Here is a 24,874-nt window from a genome sequence, read left to right on the forward strand (position 1 = left end):
TGGGGTATGGGGGTGATCAGGACGCTGGTATGGGGTATGGGGGTGATCAGGACGATGGTATGGGGTATGGCGGTGATCAGGACGCTGGAATGGGGTATGGCGGTGATCAGGACGCTGGTATGGGGTATGGTGGTGATCAGGACGCTGGTATGGGGTATAGCGGTGATCAGGACGCTGGTATGGGGTATGGGGGTGATCAGGACGGTGGTATGGGGGTGATCAGGACGGTGGTATGGGGTATGGTGGTGAACAGGGCGCTTGTATGGGGTATGGGGGCAATCAGGACGGTGGTATGGGGTATGGTGGTGATCAGGATGCTGGTATGGGGTATGGGGGTGATCAGGACGGTGGTATGGGGTATGGTGGTGATCAGGATGCTGGTATGGGGTATGGGGGTGATCAGGACGCTGGTATGGGGTATGGCGGTGATCAGGACGCTGGTATGGGGTATGGAGGTGATCAGGATGCTGGTATGGGGTATGGCGGTGATCAGGACGCTGGTATGGGGTATGGGGGTGATCAGGACGGTGGTATGGGGTATGGTGGTGAACAGGGCGCTTGTATGGGGTATGGGGGCAATCAGGACGGTGGTATGGGGTATGGTGGTGATCAGGATGCTGGTATGGGGTATGGGGGTGATCAGGACGGTGGTATGGGGTATGGGGGTGATCAGGACGCTGGTATGGGGTATGGGGGTGATCAGGACGCTGGTATGGGGTATGGGGGTGATCAGGACGCTGGTATGGGGTATGGAGGTGATCAGGACGCTGGTATGGGGTATGATGGTGATCGGGACGCTGGTATGGGGTATGGGGGTGATCGGGACGCTGGTATGGGGTATGGTGGTGATCGGGACGCTGGTATGGGGTATGGGGGTGATCGGGATGCTGGTATGGGGTATGGTGGTGATCAGGACGCTGGTATGGGGTATGGTGGTGATCGGGACGCTGGTATGGGGTATGGCGGTAATCGGGATGCTGGTATGGGGTATGGCGGTGATCAGGACGCTGGTATGGGGTATGGCGGTGATCAGGACGCTGGTATGGGGTATGGTGGTGATCAGGACGCTGGTATGGGGTATGGCGGTGATCAGGACGATGGTATGGGGTATGGAGGTGATCAGGACACTGGTATGGGGTATGGTGGTGATCAGGACGCTGGTATGGGGTATGGGGGTGATCAGGATGCTGGTATGGGGTATGGGGGTGATCGGGACGCTGGTATGGGGTATGGTGGTGAACAGGGCGCTTGTATGGGGTATGGGGGTGATCAGGACGCTGGTATGGGGTATGGTGGTGATCAGGACGGTGGTATGGGGTATGGTGGTGAACAGGGTGCTTGTATGGGGTATGGTGGTGATCAGGACGCTGGTATGGGGTATGGGGGTAATCAAGACGGTGGTATGGGGTATGGTGGTGATCAGGACGCTGGTATGGGGTATGGGGGTGATCAGGACGGTGGTATGGGGTATGGTGGTGAACAGGGCGCTTGTATGGGGTATGGGGGTGATCAGGACGCTGGTATGGGGTATGGCGGTGATCAGGACGCTGGTATGGGGTATGGGGGTGATCAGGACGCTGGTATGGGGTATGGCGGTGATCAGGATGCTGGTATGGGGTATGGGGGTGATCAGGATGCTGGTATGGGGTATGGCGGTGATCAGGACGCTGGTATGGGGTATGGCGGTGATCAGGATGCTGGTATGGGGTATGGGGGTGATCAGGATGCTGGTATGGGGTATGGGGGTGATCAGGGTGCTGGTATGGGGTATGGCGGTGATCAGGACGCTGGTATGGGGTATGGTGGTGATCAGGACGCTGGTATTGGGTATGGGGGTGATTAGGATGCTGGTATGGGGTAGTATAGGAGGAATAGTGCCCCATCATTGGTGTCAGAGGGAGGAGTAGTGCCCCATGATTGGTGTCAGTGGGAGGAATAGTGCCCCATCATTGGTATCAGTGGGGGGAATAGTGCCCCATCATTGGTGTCAGTGGGAGGAATAGTGCCCCATCATTGGTGTCAGTGGGAGGAATAGTGCCCCATCATTGGTGTCAGTGGGAGGAGTAGTGCCCCATCATTGGTGTCAGTGGGAGGAATAGTGCCCCATCATTGGTGTCAGTGGGAGGAATAGTGTCCCATCATTGGTGTCAGTGGGAGGAGTAGTGCCCCATCATTGGTGTCAGTGGGCGGAACAGTGCCCCATCATTGGTGTCTGGGAGGAATAGTGCCTCATCATTGGTGTCAGTGGGAGGAATAGTGCCCCATCATTGGTGTCAGTGGGAGGAGTAGTGCCCCATCATTGGTGTCAGTGGGAGGAGTAGTGCCCCATCATTGGTGTCTGGGAGGAATAGTGCCCCATCCTTGGTGTCAGTGGGAGGAGTAGTGCCCCATCATTGGTGTCAGTGGGAGGAGTAGTGCCCCATCATTGGTGTCAGTGGGAGGAGTAGTGCCCCATCATTAGTGGCAGTGGAAGGAGTAGTGCCCCATCATTGGTGTCAGTGGGAGTAGTGTCCCATCATTGGTGTCATTGGGAGGAATAGTGCCCCATCATTGGTGTCAGTGGGAGGAATAGTGCCCCATCATTGGTGTCAGTGGGAGGAGTAGTGCCCCTTCATTGGTGTCAGTGGGAGGAGTAGTGCCCCATCATTGGTGTCAGTGGGAGGAATAGTGCCCCATCATTGGTGTCAGTGGGAGGAGTAGTGCCCCTTCATTGGTGTCAGTGGGAGGAGTAGTGCCCCTTCATTGGTGCCAGTGGGAGGAGTAGTGCCCCTTCATTGGTGTCAGTGGGAGGAGTAGTGCCCCATCATTGGTGTCAGTGGGAGGAGTAGTGCCCCATCATTGGTGTCAGTGGGAGTAGTGCCCCATGATTGGTGTCAGTGGGAGGAGTAGTGCCCCATGATTGGTGTCAGTGGGAGGAGTAATGCCCCATGATTGGTGTCAGTGGGAGGAGTAGTGCCCCATGATTGGTGTCAGTGGGAGGAGTAGTGCCCCATGATTGGCGTCAGTGGGAGGAGTAGTGCCCCATGATTGGTGTCAGTGGGAGGAGTAGTGCCCCATGATTGGTGTCAGTGGGAGGAGTAGTGTCCCATGATTGGTGTCAGTGGGAGGAGTAATGCCCCATGATTGGTGTCACTGGGAGGAGTAGTGCCCCATGATTGGTGTCAGTGGGAGGAGTAGTGCCCCATGATTGGTGTCAGTGGGAGGAGTAGTGCCCCATGATTGGTGTCAGTGGGAGGAGTAGTGCCCCATGATTGGTGTCAGTGGGAGGAGTAGTGCCCCATGATTGGTGTCAGTGGGAGGAGTAGTGCCCCATCATTGGTGTCACTGGGAGGAATAGTGCCCCATCATTGGTGTCAGTGGGAGGAGTAGTGCCCCATGATTGGTGTCAGTGGGAGGAGTAGTGCCCCATGATTGGTGTCAGTGGGAGGAGTAGTGCCCCATCATTGGTGTCAGTGGGAGGAGTAGTGCCCCATGATTGGTGTCAGTGGGAGGAGTAGTGCCCCATGATTGGTGTCAGTGGGAGGAGTAGTGCCCCATGATTGGTGTCAGTGGGAGGAGTAGTGCCCCATCATTGGTGTCACTGGGAGGAATAGTGCCCCATCATTGGTGTCAGTGGGAGGAGTAGTGCCCCATGATTGGTGTCAGTGGGAGGAGTAGTGCCCCATCATTGGTGTCAGTGGGAGGAGTAGTGCCCCATGATTGGTGTCAGTGGGAGGAGTAGTGCCCCATGATTGGTGTCAGTGGGAGGAGTAGTGCCCCATGATTGGTGTCAGTGGGAGGAGTAGTGCCCCATGATTGGTGTCAGTGGGAGGAGTAGTGCCCCATCATTGGTGTCACTGGGAGGAATAGTGCCCCATCATTGGTGTCAGTGGGAGGAGTAGTGCCCCATGATTGGTGTCAGTGGGAGGAGTAGTGCCCCATCATTGGTGTCAGTGGGAGGAGTAGTGCCCCATCATTGGTGTCAGTGGGAGGAGTAGTGCCCCATGATTGGTGTCAGTGGGAGGAGTAGTGCCCCATGATTGGTGTCAGTGGGAGGAGTAGTGCCCCATGATTGGTGTCAGTGGGAGGAGTAGTGCCCCATCATTGGTGTCACTGGGAGGAATAGTGCCCCATCATTGGTGTCAGTGGGAGGAGTAGTGCCCCATGATTGGTGTCAGTGGGAGGAGTAGTGCCCCATCATTGGTGTCAGTGGGAGGAGTAGTGCCCCATCATTGGTGTCAGTGGGAGGAGTAGTGCCCCATGATTGGTGTCAGTGGGAGGAGTAGTGCCCCATGATTGGTGTCAGTGGGAGGAGTAGTGCCCCATGATTGGTGTCAGTGGGAGGAGTAGTGCCCCATCATTGGTGTCACTGGGAGGAGTAGTGCCCCATCATTGGTGTCACTGGGAGGAGTAGTGCCTCAATGGATGAAGACCAGCGAGGTTCCGCAGCGATATTACTGCTACATTGTATCCTGACATCATTTACATGGAAAAGGTTACAAATATATTTTCTGTCATTTCATTACTTAAAGGGGCAGCGTAACATTTTCCTCATTTTCATGTATTTTCTTATATTCCGCTCATTCCGGCGCGGTTTTCCTGTATTGCCATTGGATGATTTTTGTAGGTATTTTTGCAGTCAGCGCAGAGTTTCGGACGGTTTACCTTCAGGTGTTCTCTATCAGCCCATTGTGACAGCCGACGTCTCCCTTCGTGGGAATGTTGCATTAACCCCCCCGGAGGTATTCCCGAGTGTTGCTCGGGGTAAAGTTTCAGAACCACAAGCGGTGACCCCCCCTCCCCCCCGAGCTACACTCCGGAATACACTGCAGCGTTGCTCCGGGATCCCTCAATCACTTACCTTGTCCTGCGCTCCCGTGATGTCCCCCCTGCAGTGTCCCCGGCAATGTCCTCCGGCCGATGCCGGCATCTGTCTTCCGGGTTCCCTTCCCTGCGACGTCGGGACGTATGGGGGACGGAACTGGCGGGAAATTTGAAAATGACAAAAAGTGACATTCACTAAATCCACTAAAATCACAGAGTATAACATTCCTGTATCCAACCATTTCACATACATTGTGTCCCGAGTGCTTTGTCCGGCGCCCTGCCTGCATTTTTACCGCCCTTTCTTTCTGGAAACTGAGAAACGTCCATGGCGTCCAAAAAGCGTCCCTTTAGGTCAGACGCGGTTTTAGACCGGCTAGAGAACAGCGATAGTAAATCAGAACCACTTGCAGAATTGAGTGATAATGATTGGTGGGGGAAATTCCTCATCAGACACTGAAAACGATTCTGCGACTGAGCTCAGCGATGGGCCGACTTGGCGCTCTATTTCACATTTCAGTGTTTTCGGTGATTATATTATTGAATTACATTTATTATTATATTATTATTTTTTATGATTATTACATTATTATTTATGATTTCGTGGTTCAAGTTTTCTCCTCCCCGGGATGTTTACTAGACTCTTGTCCGGACAGATTTCAGGGAGTTATTCCTAAAAATTACAGGCCGACAATAAAAAAACACCATATTTCCATGCCAAAAAATGTACCGCTTTGAGCACAGAAATCCTGACATCATCAGACCGCTAGGGAGGCTACGAACACCCCCTCCCCCTCTCCCCCTCTCCTCCTCCCCCTCTCCCCCTCCCCCTCCCCCCACAAGCCGCCTGAAAATTTGTAAAAGATAAAAAGGTTAATGGTGAAATTACAGCGTTATTATATAATTGTGTTTTCTTTCAGTTGGTTTCCCGCGAGGAGCGCGGCGGCTCTTCCGTAGGAATGACCCGCCAATTAGTGAGGATGTTATTAGGAATCGGCGGCGGCGGTGACATTAAATATGCGCTGACAGGTAATAGGTCTCGTCCATTAAATCCCAGAGGAATTCACTTAGAATTTCTTCCACAAGGACGATTTAAAGTCAGGACGGGGTGGGGGAGCGGGGGAGGGGGGGGGGATGGGGGGCTCAGTATGCGCGGAACGCACTAATAAAATATTGAACAATGAAGCGTTTTAACTACAGATTTCACAGGAAAATGCTGCCAATTGGGGGAGGGGGTTAGGGGGTGAAGAGAATGGACGGCCAGGTTGTGGAACTCAGAGTCGGGACTTTTTTTTTAAAATTTTTTTAATAACGACTCACAATGTATGCTGATTAATTAGGGGGCGGAGCACTGAGCGCCATACCGCCATTCACCTGTGGGGGCGCTCCGCAGAAGCAGCTTCTAATACTCAGCATGATCCCCGGAAGCATGAAAGCCTCAGCCTGGGGTGCGTTCTTCTCCTGCATATGGGTGGGCAGGCAGCCGTCACACAGCAGAAGAAGCACACTATTGATGATCTCCATCTCTCGTATCCTTGTGATTTGAACCCAGAGGCGGACTAACGACTCATGGGGCCCCCGGGCAATAGGGGATCATGGGGCCCCTGTGTCCTTGCCCAAACTCAAAAAAGCCTATGAAAAGGTACCAGGGGCATCTCATGGGGCCCCCTCCTTCCCCCGGGTCCTCGAGCAGTGCCCGAGTTTCCAAATGGTCAGTCCGCCCGTTTGAACCCCTTCCCGCCCCGCCATCCCTTTAAACAGTTCAGAACACCCAGGGCTGGGAAGGATCAGTGGTCATGTGACCAGGACTTTTTTTTTCCCTGTTCAAAATGTATGTAATGGCAAGTGGTGCTGGAGGGTCCAATGATCCCGACTGCTGGGGGATCTATCGTTGCTGATGGGGATTTAATCTTGAGGGAGGGGTCTATTGTTGCATGGTGTGGGAAGTCTTATGTTGCTCAGGGGGTCGGTTATTACTGGGGGGGTCTATTGGTACTGGTTGCTGGAGGATTTATTAATGCAGTGGGAGGAATCTATTGTTGAGGGAGGGGTCTATTTTTGCTTGGGGGAAGAAGTGTTATGTTGCTGGGGGGGGTTATTTTTTCGGTCCCCGTACTGGAAGGTTTGGCCCCCCTGGCCTAGAAGATACCAGAGAAGGGGCGGAGTTCTCCACCTACTGGCTGGAATGGAGAACACAGAACAATGTGATCCATCTGCAGGAAGTCTGCTATTGGAGCGTGTGTAATGAAATCTGTCCAATCAGATGACTCATCCCCTTCATTGGTTTTGGTTTGTATTTGATCCCACCAGTAATATATCCTCCAGATTGGATTTGTATCGGCCTTTTCCCCCGGGGGACTCCGATCACCAAGGAGGGGAGGCAGCCATGTTGGAGATTGCGTTGGCCGGGAATTGAACCCGGGTCAGCTGCTGGGAAAGCAGCCATGCTAACCACTACACCACCAACGCGAGGTTCCATGTCTTCTGATGGCAAAGGTCTCCTCCGTGCCTCCGACCCACCAATCCCAACCCTTCTCTCCATTGTATATACAGATATGATGGGGGAGGGGTGACACCTCAATATAGAGAGAACATTGTATATACAGATAAGATGGGGGAGGGGTGACACCCCAATATAGAGAGAACATTGTATATACAGATATGATGGGGGAGGGGTGACACCCCAATATAGAGAGAACATTGTATATACAGATATGATGGGGGAGGGGTGACACCCCAATATAGAGAGAACATTGTATATACAGATATGATTGGGGGGGGGGTGACACCCCAATATAGAGAGAACATTGTATATACAGATATGATGGGGGAGGGGTGACACCCCAATATAGAGAGAACATTGTATATACAGATATGATGGGGGGGGGGTGACACCCCAATATAGAGAGAACATTGTATATACAGATATGATGGGGGAGGGGTGACACCCCAATATAGAGAGAACATTGTATATACAGATATGATGGGGGGAGGTGACACCCCAATATAGAGAGAACATTGTATATACAGATATAATGGGGGAGGGGTGACACCCCAATATAGAGAGAACATTGTATATACAGATATGATGGGGGAGGGGTGACACCCCACTATAGAGAGAACATTGTATATACAGATATGATGGGGGAGGGGTGACACCCCAATATAGAGAGAACATTGTATATACAGATATGATTGGGGGGGGGGGTGACACCCCAATATAGAGAGAACATTGTATATACAGATATGATGGGGGAGGGGTGACACCCCAATATAGAGAGAACATTGTATATACAGATATGATGGGGGGGGTGACACCCCAATATAGAGAGAACATTGTATATACAGATATGATGGGGGAGGGGTGACACCCCAATATAGAGAGAACATTGTATATACAGATATGATGGGGGAGGGGTGACACCCCAATATAGAGAGAACATTGTATATACAGATATGATGGGGGGGGTGACACCCCAATATAGAGAGAACATTGTATATACAGATATGATGGGGGAGGGGTGACACCCCAATATAGAGAGAACATTGTATATACAGATATGATGGGGGATGGGTGACACCCCAATATAGAGAGAACATTGTATACACAGATATGATGGGGGAGGGGTGACACCCCAATATAGAGAGAACATTGTATATACAGATATGATGGGGGGGTGACACCCCAATATAGAGAGAACATTGTATATACAGATATGATGGGGGAGGGGTGACACCCCAATATAGAGAGAACATTGTATATACAGATATGATGGGGGAGGGGTGACACCCCAATATAGAGAGAACATTGTATATACAGATATGATGGGGGAGGGGTGACACCCCAATATATAGAGAACATTGTATATACAGATATGATGGGGGAGGGGTGACACCCCAATATAGAGAGAACATTGTATATACAGATATGATGGGGGAGGGGTGACACCCCAATATATAGAGAACATTGTATATACAGATATGATGGGGGAGGGGTGACACCCCAATATAGAGAGAACATTGTATATACAGATATGATGGGGGGGGTGACACCCCAATATAGAGAGAACATTGTATATACAGATATGATGGGGGAGGGGTGACACCCCAATATAGAGAGAACATTGTATATATGTCTTCTGATGGTGGACGTCTCTTTGGTGCCTTCAGCCAGGTGCGATGTAACACACACGTCATCCCGCAATTCTCATGCGTCTTGCCATGCGACAATTGCAGCAACATCACACTGCATTCGGGGCGCCATGTTGATGGTGAACGTCTCTTTGGTGCCTCTTCAGACATCTCCATAGAGGACGTCACTGGCAGGAAGGGTTCTCATTGGCCCCAGCAGAAAAGGCCTCAAGCTGGAAAGACTCCTCCCACTTCGGAAGCCAATCAGAGTTCCTTTCTTTTCTCCCAAGCTTCATCCTCCAAGACCAGACCTAAGCCAGGGGCCCAGTTCAGTCACAATCCTGGGGCCCCTAATCCCCAAACCTTCAGACAAGCCCTATAAAACCTCCTGAAGGGAAGTCCCCATTTCCTAAAGTGGGGGGACGTCTGTTGGCCTTTGGGGTCACCTGGTCAGCAGACATCTCAGAAGCTCAGGTAAGAGACGTGGTGTCCAGGGGCTACAGACTAGAGGTCATCTCCCTGCCCCCACCCCGCTTCGTGTTGTCCAACCTGCCGGTGTCCCCGCAGGGACTAGCGATCCTCCATGCTGCTCCTGCAGATCTGCTGACCCAAGGAGATCTCCCCATTGGACCAACAGCAGAAAGGTTTCCGGGTTTTTACTCCAACCGTTTCCTTGTTCTAAAGCCTCAAGGAGGACATAGGCTGCATTCACTGGGGGGATTAGGGGGCATACAGGGGATTCCTGGGGCTGGGATCACTGTGAACAGTGGGGGATGGGAAGTCTGTACAAAGCAATGACAGGCTGAGCCGGGACCATTCCCATGTATCCGCACATCCATCGGTCATCTGTGGTCAGGGAAGGATGAGCGATCCTGGCCCTAACCGTAGATGACCGATGGATGTGCGGATACATGGGAATGGTCGCGGCTCCTGTCAGCCTGTCATTGCTTTGTACAGACTTCCCATCCCCCACTGTTCACAGTGATCCCATCCGCAGGAATCCGCTGTATGCCCCCTAATCCCCCCAGTGAATGCAGCCTATGTCCTCCTTGAGCTCGGGTTCACACCAATGAGGTGCGGGAAACGCTGCGAATCCTGTACGTTTCCCGCACCGCATTGCAATCGCATCACGTTCATGCGATCTGGTGCGGGAGTCAGTAATAAATTATTGACACCCGAAACAGATGGCAAGACGCGATGTGATTGCCAGAAATCACATGACATGGGTGAGAAGACCCATACCATGTGATTCAGGTGCGGATCTAAAGACAGTCCTGCACCTTTGTGGTGCGGATGCGATGTGATTTGAGCCATAGGAAGTGTATGGCCCAAATCGCAGCGCACAGACATGTGCATGGAATGCGCAGAGGAATGCGGTGTGATTCCTGTGCAGACTCCATGCAGTGTCCCGCACCACATAGTGTGAACCGGCTGGGAGGCTTTAGAACAGGGAAAAGGTTGGAGTAAGGCCCCGGTCACAGGGGGCGTACTAATCCGTACAGCCGTGGGGGGCCGTGTTTACTTGGGGGATGTACCGGTGTTCATGCATCCCTGTGCAGGCAGGTTCATTGATGTCAGTTGGGATGCAGCAGCTGCATGGATACAGACACTGCTCCCAATGTAACATCTGTGCGGGTGAACAGCTGTGAACACAGATAGTGTGCGTTCAGGGCCATGCATCCATACGGATGTCAGATTGGGATCAGCATCTGTGTCCATGTTACCACTACGTCCCAACTGACATCAATGGAACTGCCTGCACAGGGATGCATGAACACCGGGACATCCCCTGCAAATAAACACGGCCCCCCACGGCGGTACACATTGGTATGTCCCCTGTAAATGTGGCCTAAAAACCGGGAACTATTCTGCTGTTGGTCCAATGGGGAGATCTCCTTGGGTCAGCAGATCTGCAGGAGCAGCATGGAGGACCGCTAGTCCCTGCGGGGACACCGGCAGGTTGGACAACACGAAGCGGGGTGGGGGCAGGGAGATGAACTCTAGTCTGTAGCCCCTGGACACCACGTCTCTTACCTGAGCTTCTGAGATGTCTGCTGACCAGGTGACCCCAAAGGCCAACAGACGTCCCCCCACTTTAGAAAGTAGGGAAATCCCTTCAGGAGGTTTAATAGGACTAGTCTGCAGGTTTGGGGATTAGGGGCCCCAGGATTGTGACTGAACTGGGCCCCTGGCTTAGGTCTGCTCTTGGAGGATGAAGCTTGGGAGAAAAGAAAGAAACTCTGATTGGCTTCAGAAGTAGGAGGAGTCTTTCCAGCTTGAGGCCTTTTCTGCTGGGACCAATGAGAACCCTTCCTGCCAGTGACGTCCTTTATGGAGATGTCTGAAGAGGCACCAAAGAGACGTTCACCATCAACATGGCGCCCCGAATGCAGTGTGATGTTGCTGCAATTGTCGCATGGCAAGACGCATGAGAATTGCGGGATGACGTGTGTGTTACATCGCACCTGGCTGAAGGCACCAAAGAGACGTCCACCATCAGAAGACATATATACAATGTTCTCTCTATATTGGGGTGTCACCCCCCCATCATACCTGTATATACAATGTTCTCTCTATATTGGGGTGTCACCCCTCCCCCATCATATCTGTGTATACAATGTTCTCTCTATATTGGGGTGTCCCCCCCCCCCATCATATCTGTATATACAATGCTCTCTCTATATTGGGGTGTCACCCCTCCCCCATCATATCTGTATATACAATGTTCTCTCTATATTGGGGTGTCACCCCTCCCCCATCATATCTGTGTATACAATGTTCTCTCTATATTGGGGTGTCACCCCTCCCCATCATATCTGTATATACAATGTTCTCTCTATATTGGGGTGTCACCCCTCCCCCATCATATCTGTATATACAATGTTCTCTCTATATTGGGGTGTCACCCCTCCCCCATCATATCTGTATATACAATGTTCTCTCTATATTGGGGTGTCACCCCTCCCCCATCATATCTGTATATACAATGTTCTCTCTATATTGGGGTGTCACCCCTCCCCCATCATATCTGTATATACAATGTTCTCTCTATATTGGGGTGTCACCCCTCCCCCATCATATCTGTATATGCAATGTTCTCTCTATATTGGGGTGTCACCCCTCCCATCATATCTGTATATACAATGTTCTCTCTATATTGGGGTGTCCCCCCCCATCATATCTGTATATACAATGTTCTCTCTATATTGGGGTGTCACCCCTCCCCCCATATCTGTATATACAATGTTCTCTCTATATTGGGGTGTCACCCCTCCCCCATCATATCTGTATATACAATGTTCTCTCTATATTGGGGTGTCACCCCTCCCCCATCATATCTGTGTATATAATGTTCTCTCTATATTGGGGTGTCACCCCTCCCCCATCATATCTGTATATACAATGTTCTCTCTATATTGGGGTGTCTCCCCTCCCCCATCATATCTGTGTATACAATGTTCTCTCTATATTGGGGTGTCAACCCTCCCCCATCATATCTGTATATACAATGTTCTCTCTATATTGGGGTGTCACCCCTCCCCCATATCTGTATATACAATGTTCTCTCTATATTGGGGTGTCACCCCTCCCCCATCATATCTGTGTATCTAATGTTCTCTCTGAGTCTTCTGGCCGGCCTCTTCGGTTGGCCCGCGCTTCTTCTTTAGCCGCAATACATTCTATAGGTGTCAGACACCACCTGACGGTATTTCTAGCGGCCCACAGTGCGGGGTTCCTCAGCACGCGGGGTCTAAGTCCCAATCTGCTTATGCACCAGGGCCCCTGATGGTGGGGATGGACTTGGAGCAGACCGAGACCAGGGCGCGACCCCTGAGTATGTCCAGCAGTGGTAGAGAGTACCGTCAGAGGTGTTGCGGGAAATAGAGCCTGACGAGAAGAGGCTGGTAGGCCTTGCAGCAGGGACTGATCCTTGCGGGATGGATGGATGGACAGTCAGCGTGACGTAAGGCGTAGTCAGGCAGGCCGGGTTCAGCAACGTGCGGGCAGCGAGGTACCAGAGGAGCAGGCAGAGAATGGTCAGGGTCACGAGCCGGGTTCAGCAACGTGCGGGCAGCGAGGTACCGGAGGAGCAGGCAGGAGAGTGGTCAGGGTCACGAGCCGGGTTCAACAACGTGCGGGCAGCGAGGTACCGGAGGAGCAGGCAGGAGAGTGGTCAGGGTCACGAGCCGGGTTCAGCAACGTGCGGGCAGCGAGGTACCGGAGGAGCAGGCAGAGAATGGTCAGGGTCACGAGCCGGGTTCAGCAACGTGCGGGCAGCGAGGTACCGGAGGAGCAGGCAGAGAATGGTCAGGGTCACGAGCCGGGTTCAGCAACGTGCGGGCAGCGAGGTACCGGAGGAGCAGGCAGAGAGTGGTCAGGGTCACGAGCCTGGTTCAGCAACGTGCGGGCAGCGAGGTACCAGAGGAGCAGGCAGGAGAGTGGTCAGGTCAAGCCAGGGGTCAAGCAGGAGACAACCAGCAGGGTCAGGATCAAGCAGAGGTCGGCAACAGGAAACTTCACAAATCAGATGACAGGAACAGGATAATAAGACATACCTCCTGTCCTGTTTAAATAGCGCGCCCTGCGCTGTCATTGGTGCCGGGCGCCTGTCCGCGATCGGGAGTGCGCATGCGCGGCCGTCGCCGCCGCCACGATCGCCCAGGGCCCACTGGCTAGAGCGTGTTGGTGTTCTGTGCATGCGCCACCCGGCGTATCGCGGCAGAACACCCGACCCCTGACAATAGGTGAATACGGCTGCGATATTTAGGAGGTGACACAGTCGAAGATGAAACAGTCTGCTGGACATATAACTGGATGTCTCCCGCACAAGATGACGGCGACCTGGTATGAGGTGGGATTGTTGAGATTTTTCACCTTAGGTCGCTTGTGCTTCTTCTTTCGCTGGAATAAATTGCGTGGATTAAAGCGGGTGCCATCACTAGGAGATGCACCGCTGGGATGGCCAGTCGGTTGGTCAGTCCCAGAACTAATGTCATCGCTTGGTGGTTGGATGATGTCACTGATTGATGACATGGTAGAATATTTCTTAGGAATGATGTCATGCGTTGATGGGACGGCATCATCACCCTGTGGAATGACATCACTCGTTGATGGGACGGTATCATCAACCTGTAGAATGACATCACTCAGTAATGGGACGGTATCATCGTCCTGTGGAATGACGTCACTCATTGATGAGAACATTTTGCCATAACTGAACTCTGTGGTTGTCCAGCGCCTCTTCATTGCCCGGCATAAATCCCGTAGGATAAAACGGGCGGTATCGCTAGGAATTTCACCTCTGGATTGGACACTGGGATGGACAGTCATGGTTGTCCATTCTTGCCTATTGCCAGAACTCGATCGTAGGATCATGTCTTTTGTTGGAAAGACGCCAGAAGTCGTTGATGGTAAAGTGTTATCTAATGCTGGAAAGAGTAAACCTCTTGTTGATGTGCTGGAAGGATGAACACGGATGGGATCCCTGGGAGGTGCGACGCTGGGAATGGGAAAGTCAGAATCTCCGTAGCTCTGTCCGCATATTCATCTTTTGGTGGTATGTGGTCACTCTCTGGTAGATTGAGCTTGCGGTGCCTGAACTCCTTGGTTGGCCTGCGCCTCCCCATTGGCCGGCATAGATCCCGTAGGTGAGCCACGGATGTCATCCCTGGGAGGTGGGACGCTGGGAATGGGAAGGTCAGTCTCTTCCATAGCACTGTCCACACTTTCACTTGTTGATGGGAAGATGTTATGTTCCTGAGCCGCTTGTTTCGCTCGCTCCTCCTCATTTCCCGGAGTAAAACCGTTATGTGAGCACGGACGTCATTGCTAGGAGGTGTGAGGATGGGAGTACGAAAGTCAGCCTGGTCCATAGTGATGTCTGTTGTTAGATCGATGTCAATCGTCGGTGGGTTGATGTTGCTTTTCGTTGGTTGGATCCATTGGTGAAATGGCTTGAAATATTTTAGGAACATTACCAGCAGCAAGATGATAAGTCCCAACAAGCATTCTGATTGGTGCTCAGCAACAGTATTTATAAGCATGGGTAGCACTGTGTTCCCTAAGGCTGCCCACCCATTGGACCAGACTGACTGGAGCCCAGCAACCATCCATTGGTAGCAGTCAGTGGCATTTATAAGCATGGGTGGGATTCTGTTCCCTAAGGCTGCCCACCCATTGGACCAGACTGACTGGAGCTCAGCAACCATCCATTGGTAGCAGTCAGTGGCATTTATAAGCATGGGTGGGGCTGTGTTCCCTAAGGCCGCCCACCCATTGGACCAGACTGACTGGAGCTCAGCAACCATCCATTGGTAGCAGTCAGTGGCATTTATAAGCATGGGTGGGGCTGTGTTCTCTGAGGTTGGCCCCTCGCTGTACCAGACATCGAGTAGTTGATAAAAGAATTCAATCAGCTCCAGGAACATCAAATATTGTTCTAATATTGTGGCCAGATGATTCCTGCGCAGGATGTACCTCAGAATGAGAACACTTATCAGGACTGTCCCCTTATACCAGAATGGAATGGTGGCCAGTAGTGAAAACCAACTGATGGGTCCTGGGGACTCATTTTCCAATTCTCTGACCTTTTCCTGCTCCAGTTCTTCCATCATCTTCATGGTCCTCCCCTCCTCCATGCGTATATCTGGGGAGTCTTTGATGAAATATCGGTGTTCCTCCATCATCTTCATGCTCCCCCCCTCCATGCGGATATCTGGGGAGTCTTTGATGAAATTTCTTTGTTCCTCCATAATCTTCATATCATTGTCCTTGTCCATGCCGGTCTTTGTGGAGTCTTTGATGTCCTTCCTGTGTACTCCCCAAGGGAGCAACAGGATAACAATCGCGGCAAAGATTCTGCACATTTTTGTTTTTTTTTTTTTAGAAAAAAAACAGGAGCTCTGTAAGGAAGCAGCTGTCTCTGGTGAGAGAAAACAGCAACTGAGGACTCACAGTGAGGGAGGTCATGTGACCACAGTGAGGGGGGCGGGGTTTATGTGTGACCAATCAGCAGCCTCTGTTCAGCCTGCTTTACTCTGATTGGCTCATCTGGGATCCAGTCTGTTTACAGTGCAAAGTCACAGTGAGGGGGGCGGGGTTTATGTGTGACCAATCAGCAGCCTCTGTTCAGCCTGCTTTACTCTGATTGGCTCATCTGGGATCCAGTCCAGGCTGCTTTAGATTGGATGTTGGGATGTAGAACAGATCTGGATTGGATCCTATTATATAACATTGATAACATTTCCCTGTATTTATAATATAGACGCCTCTGTTTATATTCATACAATGTTATTATAATGTCATTTTATTTATTTTACTGTATTAATAGGATTGTAATGATTGATATGAATTGTAATATAAACAATAATGGGTGTAATATTAATAATCCCAATAATTATAATACAATAAAGCTGTTCTGTGTATTTGGATGACAGAAATCTCCTGGCCATTCTCTGTGCTGACATTTCCCTGATGTAATGCACACAGGAGCCGCTAGAGGGCAGCAACACTCAGCTCCTCCTGTAGTGTCCCATCACCATAGATTTCCTCCTGGAAGACCCATCACCATGGAGACCAGGCAGGAAGCGATCGGTGTTTTCATGGTGTCTGGAGGGGAAGTTGGGGAAGCTACGCCCCGGGGTGCCCGGGAAGGGGAAGTGCTGGGGGAAGGGAGACACTGGGGGGGGGGGGGGGGGTCAGCCCCCATTATTATTATGGGCAATAAGATGTGTAATCATATATAATGTTATAGTGATACATCGTCATAACTCCTCTGATAGTCACACTTATTGTTATCATTAACCATCACCGCTATACCCCCCATCATCGCTATACCCCCCCCATCATCGCTATACCCCCCCATCATCGCTATACCCCCCCCATCATCGCTATACCCCCCCCATCATCGCTATACCCCCCCCATCATCACTATACCCTCCCATCATCGCTATACCCCCCCCCCCATCATCACTATATTCCCCATCATCGCTATACCCCCCCATCATCGCTATACCCCCCCATCATCGCTGTGCCCCCCCCCCATCACTGCTATATTCCCCCCATCATCGCTATACCCCCCATCATCGCTATACCCCCCCCATCATCGCTATACCCCCCCCATAACCGCTATACCCCCCATCATTTCTATACCCCCCCATCATTACTATACCCCCCCATCATCGCTATACCCCCCCCCCATCATCGCTATACCCCCCCATCATCGCTATACCCCCCCATCATCACTATACCCCCCCATCATCGCTATACCCCCCCCCATCATCGCTGTACCCCCCCCATCACTGCTATACCCCCCCCCATCATCGCTATACCCCCCATCATCGCTATACCCCACCATCATCACTGTACACCCCCCATCATCGCTGTACACCCCCCCCACCATCATCGCTGTACACCCCCCCCCATCATCACTGTACACCCCCCCCCCCACCATGGCTGTACACCCCCCCCCCTATCATGGCTGTACACCCCCCCCCCACCATGGCTGTACACCCCCCCCCCATGTTTGGGACCCCCTGTATGACCTTTACCGGGGTAATCAGGACGGATGGCGGATGCAATGCTTTACAAGCTGCTAATAAAACAATTATAAATACACATTTTTTTTACCTGCAAAACACGGCATTTATTTATTTATTTCATTGTTTTTTAAGGTGAACTTCTATTGTTGGAGAATATTTCTCTGGCTGTCAGTTTGCATTTGTATCTTCTATGCTGGGAAAAGGTTTCTTTGAGTTGTGATGATTTGGTTTGTGATTCTGATGGGTCACCATTGTGAACTAACCATCCGTTTTACTCTTCTAGAAGATCAGGAAATATTCCCGGACACATTCCTTGCTGACCCCCCAACATTAATAAAAGGGGGCGTTCAGAAGAGGGCGACAGACCCCAGTGTAGGCGAAGGGATGATGGCGTGCCCCCTGTCTTCTCTGACAGCCAATGGTGAGTTCACATGGGGAATGCCCTTCATCACTGAGCTGACAACACTGTCTCTGCTGCACTGAAATCCCAAGCAGTGTTGTCAGCCCCGGCCAGTTCTTCTCTGTATTACTAATAGCGTGTTAGGAGGCCTGGATCCCAAATGGGAAAACAGATTTGATGAAGAGAGGCAGCTCTGTAATGTGGGGTATCCCTGAGGGTCCCCAGAAAAGTGTCCAAGGATGAGAGTGCCCCCGGATAGTGTACGTCCAGTAAATGTTTATCAAATGTTACTTCAACTTTAAAGGATAAATGTAAAGGTGTACAACCCCCCCTCCCATCCCCCGATACCTGCTGTACTTACCTTTGGGGTGGGAGCTGTCAGGGCCCCCACAGGTGACCCAGTAGTCCAGGGATTCTCTGGGCAGCACTTCCTGGAAGGAGCAGATGGATTCTGATTGCTCGGCGCTGTCACAGGGAGTCTATCTGGTCCGTCTTGTGAGCGCTGCACAGAAAAGAGCGGATATTTCACATTCCCTGACCACTGGACCTGCTGAAGAAACCCTGACAACTCAGGATGGCCAGAAGTAAGTACAGAGGGACCTGGGGGGGGGGGGTACGGTGTTCATACACCCTCTGCACTGCATTTGTATTGTGGAGCTCACGGTGAGCTGACTATCTTCTACCCCCTCTGCTATGATATGTCCCCCCCCCCCCCATGTATGTAGGATGGCATCGGTCTTGGGCAAGCGCCTGGTGCTGAAATCAGCGCCATCCATCAACTCTCATCCATTCTTCTTCAAAACATCACGGCCAGACAGCGGTGGGGGGGGGGGGGGGGAAATAGAGGGGCGTGCTGTCAACCACGCTAGCCCCCAGTCTACAGCACATGTAATACATACATGCACTCTGTCACCTAGAGCTCAGGATGAAATACACATTATAGATTCTCCTTTGAAGCTGGACTCCAGGTATGAAAAGAACATCAATGAATCCTCATAATCTCCTGTACAGCAGAGCTCAGGCTGGGAGATGGAGGAGCATCAGAGAGAACCAATAGGAATAGATAGGATTTGTGGTGGTTTTTGCCCATGTGATTGGTTCTGGCCTCTTTCACATAACCGTTCCAATCAGGTCCATCTGTCAGTTTTTGGATTTGGCTAAACAGGCCAGACTTCCCTCCCCACCTCCATCAATGAGACTTCCCTGCCCACCTCCATCAATGAGACTTCCCTCCCCACCTCCATCAATGAGACTTTCCTCCTCACATCCACCAATGAGACTTCCCTCCCCACCTCCATCAATGAGTCTTCCCTCCCCACCTCCATCAATGAGACTTTCCTCCCCACATCCACCAATGAGCCCCCACCGGGTTGTTTTCTTTTTGTGTTAAAAAGATTGGGGAAAAAAAATCAAACCGTTTTCTTTGTTCTGTTATACAATTTTGCACATTCTCCTCCAGGTTGCTGATGCCTCTCCAGTCGCCGTCATCTCGTCCAGCGTGCCCGCCAGTACTGGGGTGCACTTACCTGCGGGCGCCGTAGTTACTTTGGCTCCGCCCCCAGACATCATCGGGATGAAGGACAGCGGAGGAGATGTAAGTCCCTGATTTCAGTCTTCTGCTTCATTCTGCCTCAAGTATTCAGGGAAAGGGAAAAGCTGTCACTTTGTAACAGGTTCTCTTTATAGCCCCGCCTCCTCTGCGGCTCTTTTTGTATAAACGGTTTGGTTAGGAAGGGAAGGATTACCATACACTTACAGATCTAAAGCCAGCGAGTTATAGAGGAAATAATGCAGCATGCAGACCTTTTACTAAAGCGCAACTCCACCAAAAAGGGGAAATTCCGCTTTAAAGTGACATCAACCACTTGCCTACCGGGCACTTTTACCCCCTTCCTGCCCAGGCCAGATTTCAGCGCTGTCACACTTTGAATGACAATCGCACGGTCATGCAACATTGCATCCAAACTAAATTTATATCTTTTTTTTTTTTTTTTTTGACAAATAGAGCTTTCTTTTGTTGGTATTTAATCAGCACCGGGGGGGGGGGGGGGGGGTTATTTTTTTGCTAAACAAACGATGAAAGACCAAACATTTTGAAAAAAAAATTTTTTTTTAATTTCTGTTATAAAATTTTGTAAATAGGTGATTTTTCTACTTCACTGATGAGGCGGCACTGATGGGCATTGATTGACGGCACTGACAGCCAGCACTGATGGGCACTGATAGTCAGCAATGATGGATATTGATGAGGCACTGATGACGCTTCTCCACTGATGGGCACTGATAGCCTGTACTGATGGGCACTGACCACTAGCACTGATGGGTACTGATAGCCATCACTGATGGGCACCCACACAAAGCACTGATGGGGCTACACTGATTGCCCTGATGATCAGTGTATTTGTCCCCTCTGAGAAATGCCGCTTCCCAGCTCTCCTCTCCTCATGTGCTGTGAGCGGGAGGAGAGGACTGCCGATATCCAGCATTTCTGATTTACACTGATCGGCTGTGATTGGGCACAGGTGACCACATGGTAAAAGGCTGCTCTGATTGGCCCTTTCCTGGACATATGATCAGCTGAGGCTGAAGGACACAGCGATCAAACATCGCGCCTGGGGGGGGGGTTGGGGGGGGTTCTGGAAGGACATTGATGGACGCCCTCTGAAAACTTCTCATGTCAATGGGGAGCCCCAGACCCCTCCCAGCCAGCTGCTTTGGGGAATGAAGGGGGTGAACAATAATCAAGCAGGTTAGAAAACCCAAAAACCTGTCCTGAATGTCCTTCCTCCCCTTCCAAGTATATCAGCCATGGGGGGGTGGGTCATGGTTTTACCACCCCCCAGACTGCTTGGATGGAAGGGGCTGTACACATGATTTGCGGATGCAGCAGAAATGATACCCTCTGTCACATTTGCCATCGGTACTGCTGAGTGTGAATGGGACCCGTCACAACTGCCCTGCATCCATGTACAATGCATGTGGTTGCTGCTCGGGGGCGGGGACTTTACAGGATTATATCACTTAGTGAGAAGGTGACTTCTCATCTCCCAGCTGCCTGTCAATTGCCCTCTGAAAAGAGATCCAACGGTGATCACTGTTAGAGGGCAATGCGGGTATAAAGAGCCCTTCCTCTGGCTGTGTGCAGAGATCTGCCCATGTGTATGTCAGAGGATTCCCGGCTCTGGAAACCTATACAATGTTCTTTTATACTTGGAGATGTAAACGGCTTGATACTGAAAGAGCCTTTACATGGTTAGTAAAAGAACTTCCTTCCCTATGAACAGCGAACCCCACCTGTGAACGGACTTCATGATCCAATCAATATTTGTCTGCAGACGTAACGACGTTCAATATAGAAATGTATTCTTCTATAAATCCCCGCTCCGCGCTTCTACTGTGCAAGAGTGGAGGGGGGCCGGAGGGGGGATTTATTGTACCGTCATTGGTTATAATGTATGAGAAATCTACGTTTCATTGTATTTGCTTCTCACCTACAAATAAAAAAAAAAAAAATATATATTTTCTGGCGTATAAGACTACTTGTTATACTTGAAAATATACCCCAAAAATTGGGGGTGGTCTGATACGCGGGGTATAAAATGTGACCCTTGAGTTTGTTTGGGTCAGGCTGGCTGAATGCAGTAATGTCCATACAGAACACCGCGCTGAGCCAAGCTGGCTGAAAACAAATGTCCCTGTGAGAGATGAATCTGTCAGCCCGCTGGATGTGCCGTATATACAGGATTCTGCACTGAGCCAAGCGGGTTCAAAACGTAGCGGTACGTCCCGACTGTAATCAGCCCGCTGGATGTGTGTATGTACGGTAGTTGCAGCTACATACAGTATACACTGGGCCAATCACAGCAAGCGATGTATACTACTAATGAATACAAAGGCTGCTTGGATTGGCTGAGTCAGAGAGGTGGGCTGATGTCACAACCCAGCCAATCCCAGCAGGCTTTGTATTCATTAGTCCAACACTGAGCATGGGCCCCCCCATATCCAATATACACCCTACTTCTATATACAAAGCGCTATATACATCTGACACACCGCACATATATATAGTATACAGGACACCCCCCATATATATATACTGTATACAGGACACACCCCACATATATATAGTATACAGGACACCCCCCATATATATATACTGTATACAGGACACCCCCCATATATATACAGTATACAGGACACCCCCCATATATATACTGTATACAGGACACCCCCCATATATATATACTGTATACAGGACACACCCCACATATATATACTGTATACAGGACACACCCCACATATATATAGTATACAGGACACCCCCCATATATATACTGTATACAGGACACCCCCCATATATATACTGTATACAGGACACACCCCACATATATACTGTATACAGGACACACCCCCCATATATATACTGTATACAGGACACACCCCACATATATATAGTATACAGGACACCCCCCATATATATATACTGTATACAGGACACACCCCACATATATATAGTATACAGGACACCCCCCATATATATACTGTATACAGGACACCCCCCATATATATACTGTATACAGGACACCCCCCATATATATACTGTATACAGGACACCCCCCATATATATACTGTATACAGAACACACCCCACATATATACCATATACAGGACACACCGCACATATATACCGTATACAGGACACACCCCACATATATATAGTATACAGGACACCCCCCATATATATATACTGTATACAGGACACACCCCACATATATATAGTATACAGGACACCCCCCATATATATACTGTATACAGGACACCCCCCATATATATACTGTATACAGGACACCCCCCATATATATACTGTATACAGAACACACCCCACATATATACCATATACAGGACACACCGCACATATATACCGTATACAGGACACACCCCACATATATACCGTATACAGGACACACCCCACATATATACCGTATACAGGACACACCCCACATATATATAGTATACAGGACACACCGCACATATATACCGTATACAGGACACACCCCACATATATACCGTATACAGGACACACCCCAAATATATACCGTATACAGGACACACCCCAAATATATACTGTATACAGGACACACCCCACATATATACTGTATACAGGACACACCCCTCATATATACCGTATACAGGACACACCCCTCATATATACCGTATACAGGACACACCCCACATATATACCATATACAGGACACACCCCACATATATACCGTATACAGGACACACCCCACATATATACTGTATACAGGACACACCCCTCATATATACTGTATACAGGACACACCCCTCATATATACCGTATACAGGACACACCGCACATATATACTGTATACAGGACACACCTCACATATATACCGTATACAGGACACACCGCACATATAAACCGTATACAGGACACACCCCACATATATACCGTATACAGGACACACCCCACATATATACCGTATACAGGACACACCCCACATATATACCATATACAGGACACACCGCACATATATACCGTATACAGGACACACCCCACATATATACCGTATACAGGACACACCCCACATATATACCGTATACAGGACACACCCCACATATATACCGTATACAGGACACACCCCACATATATACCGTATACAGGACACACCCCACATATATATAGTATACAGGACACCCCCCATATATATACTGTATACAGGACACACCCCACATATATATACTGTATACAGGACACCCCACATATATACCGTATACAGGACACACCCCACATATATACCATATACAGGACACACCGCACATATATACCGTATACAGGACACACCCCACATATATACCGTATACAGGACACACCCCACATATATACCGTATACAGGACACACCCCACATATATACCGTATACAGGACACACCGCACATATATACCGTATACAGGACACACCGCACATATATACCGTATACAGGACACACCGCACATATATACCGTATACAGGACACACCCCACATATATACCGTATACAGGACACACCCCACATATATACCGTATACAGGACACACCCCACATATATACCGTATACAGGACACACCCCACATATATACCGTATACAGGACACACCGCACATATATACCGTATACAGGACACACCCCACATATATACCGTATACAGGACACACCCCTCATATATACCGTATACAGGACACACCCCAAATATATACTGTATACAGGACACACCCCACATATATACTGTATACAGGACACACCCCTCATATATACTGTATACAGGACACACCCCTCATATATACCGTATACAGGACACACCCCACATATATACCATATACAGGACACACCCCACATATATACTGTATACAGGACACACCCCTCATATATACCGTATACAGGACACACCCCTCATATATACCGTATACAGGACACACCCCTCATATATACCGTATACAGGACACACCGCACATATATACCGTATACAGGACACACCTCACATATATACCGTATACAGGACACACCGCACATATATACTGTATACAGGACACACCTCACATATATACCGTATACAGGACACACCGCACATATATACCGTATACAGGACACACCGCACATATATACTGTATACAGGACACACCTCACATATATACCGTATACAGGACACACCCCACATATATACCGTATACAGGACACACCCCACATATATACCGTATACAGGACACACCCCACATATATATAGTATACAGGACACCCCCCATATATATACTGTATACAGGACACACCCCACATATATATACCGTATACAGGACACACCCCACATATATACCGTATACAGGACACACCCCACATATATACCGTATACAGGACACACCGCACATATATACCGTATACAGGACACACCCCACATATATACCGTATACAGGACACACCCCACATATATACCGTATACAGGACACACCC

The 24,874-nt window shown here is 50.0% G+C and overlaps 1 long non-coding RNA gene across 1 annotated transcript in view; it reads left to right on the forward strand.

Annotated features, from left to right (window-relative positions):
* LOC149433019 (uncharacterized) overlaps positions 1 to 17,851 on the forward strand; it is a 28,502-nt gene extending 10,651 nt beyond the window's left edge. Inside the window, exon 3 of the long non-coding RNA XR_016308889.1 lies at positions 17,758 to 17,851. This is a non-coding gene — a long non-coding RNA (uncharacterized LOC149433019). The remainder of the gene's footprint in view (positions 1 to 17,757) is intronic.
* The last annotated feature ends 7,023 nt before the right edge of the window (positions 17,852 to 24,874 follow it).

The sequence above is a fragment of the Staurois parvus genome, unplaced genomic scaffold (genome assembly GCF_062004578.1).
Source record: "Staurois parvus isolate SC_StPar_1 unplaced genomic scaffold, SC_StPar_1.0 ptg002023l, whole genome shotgun sequence".
In the NCBI taxonomy this organism is placed as follows: Eukaryota; Metazoa; Chordata; class Amphibia; order Anura; family Ranidae; genus Staurois; species Staurois parvus.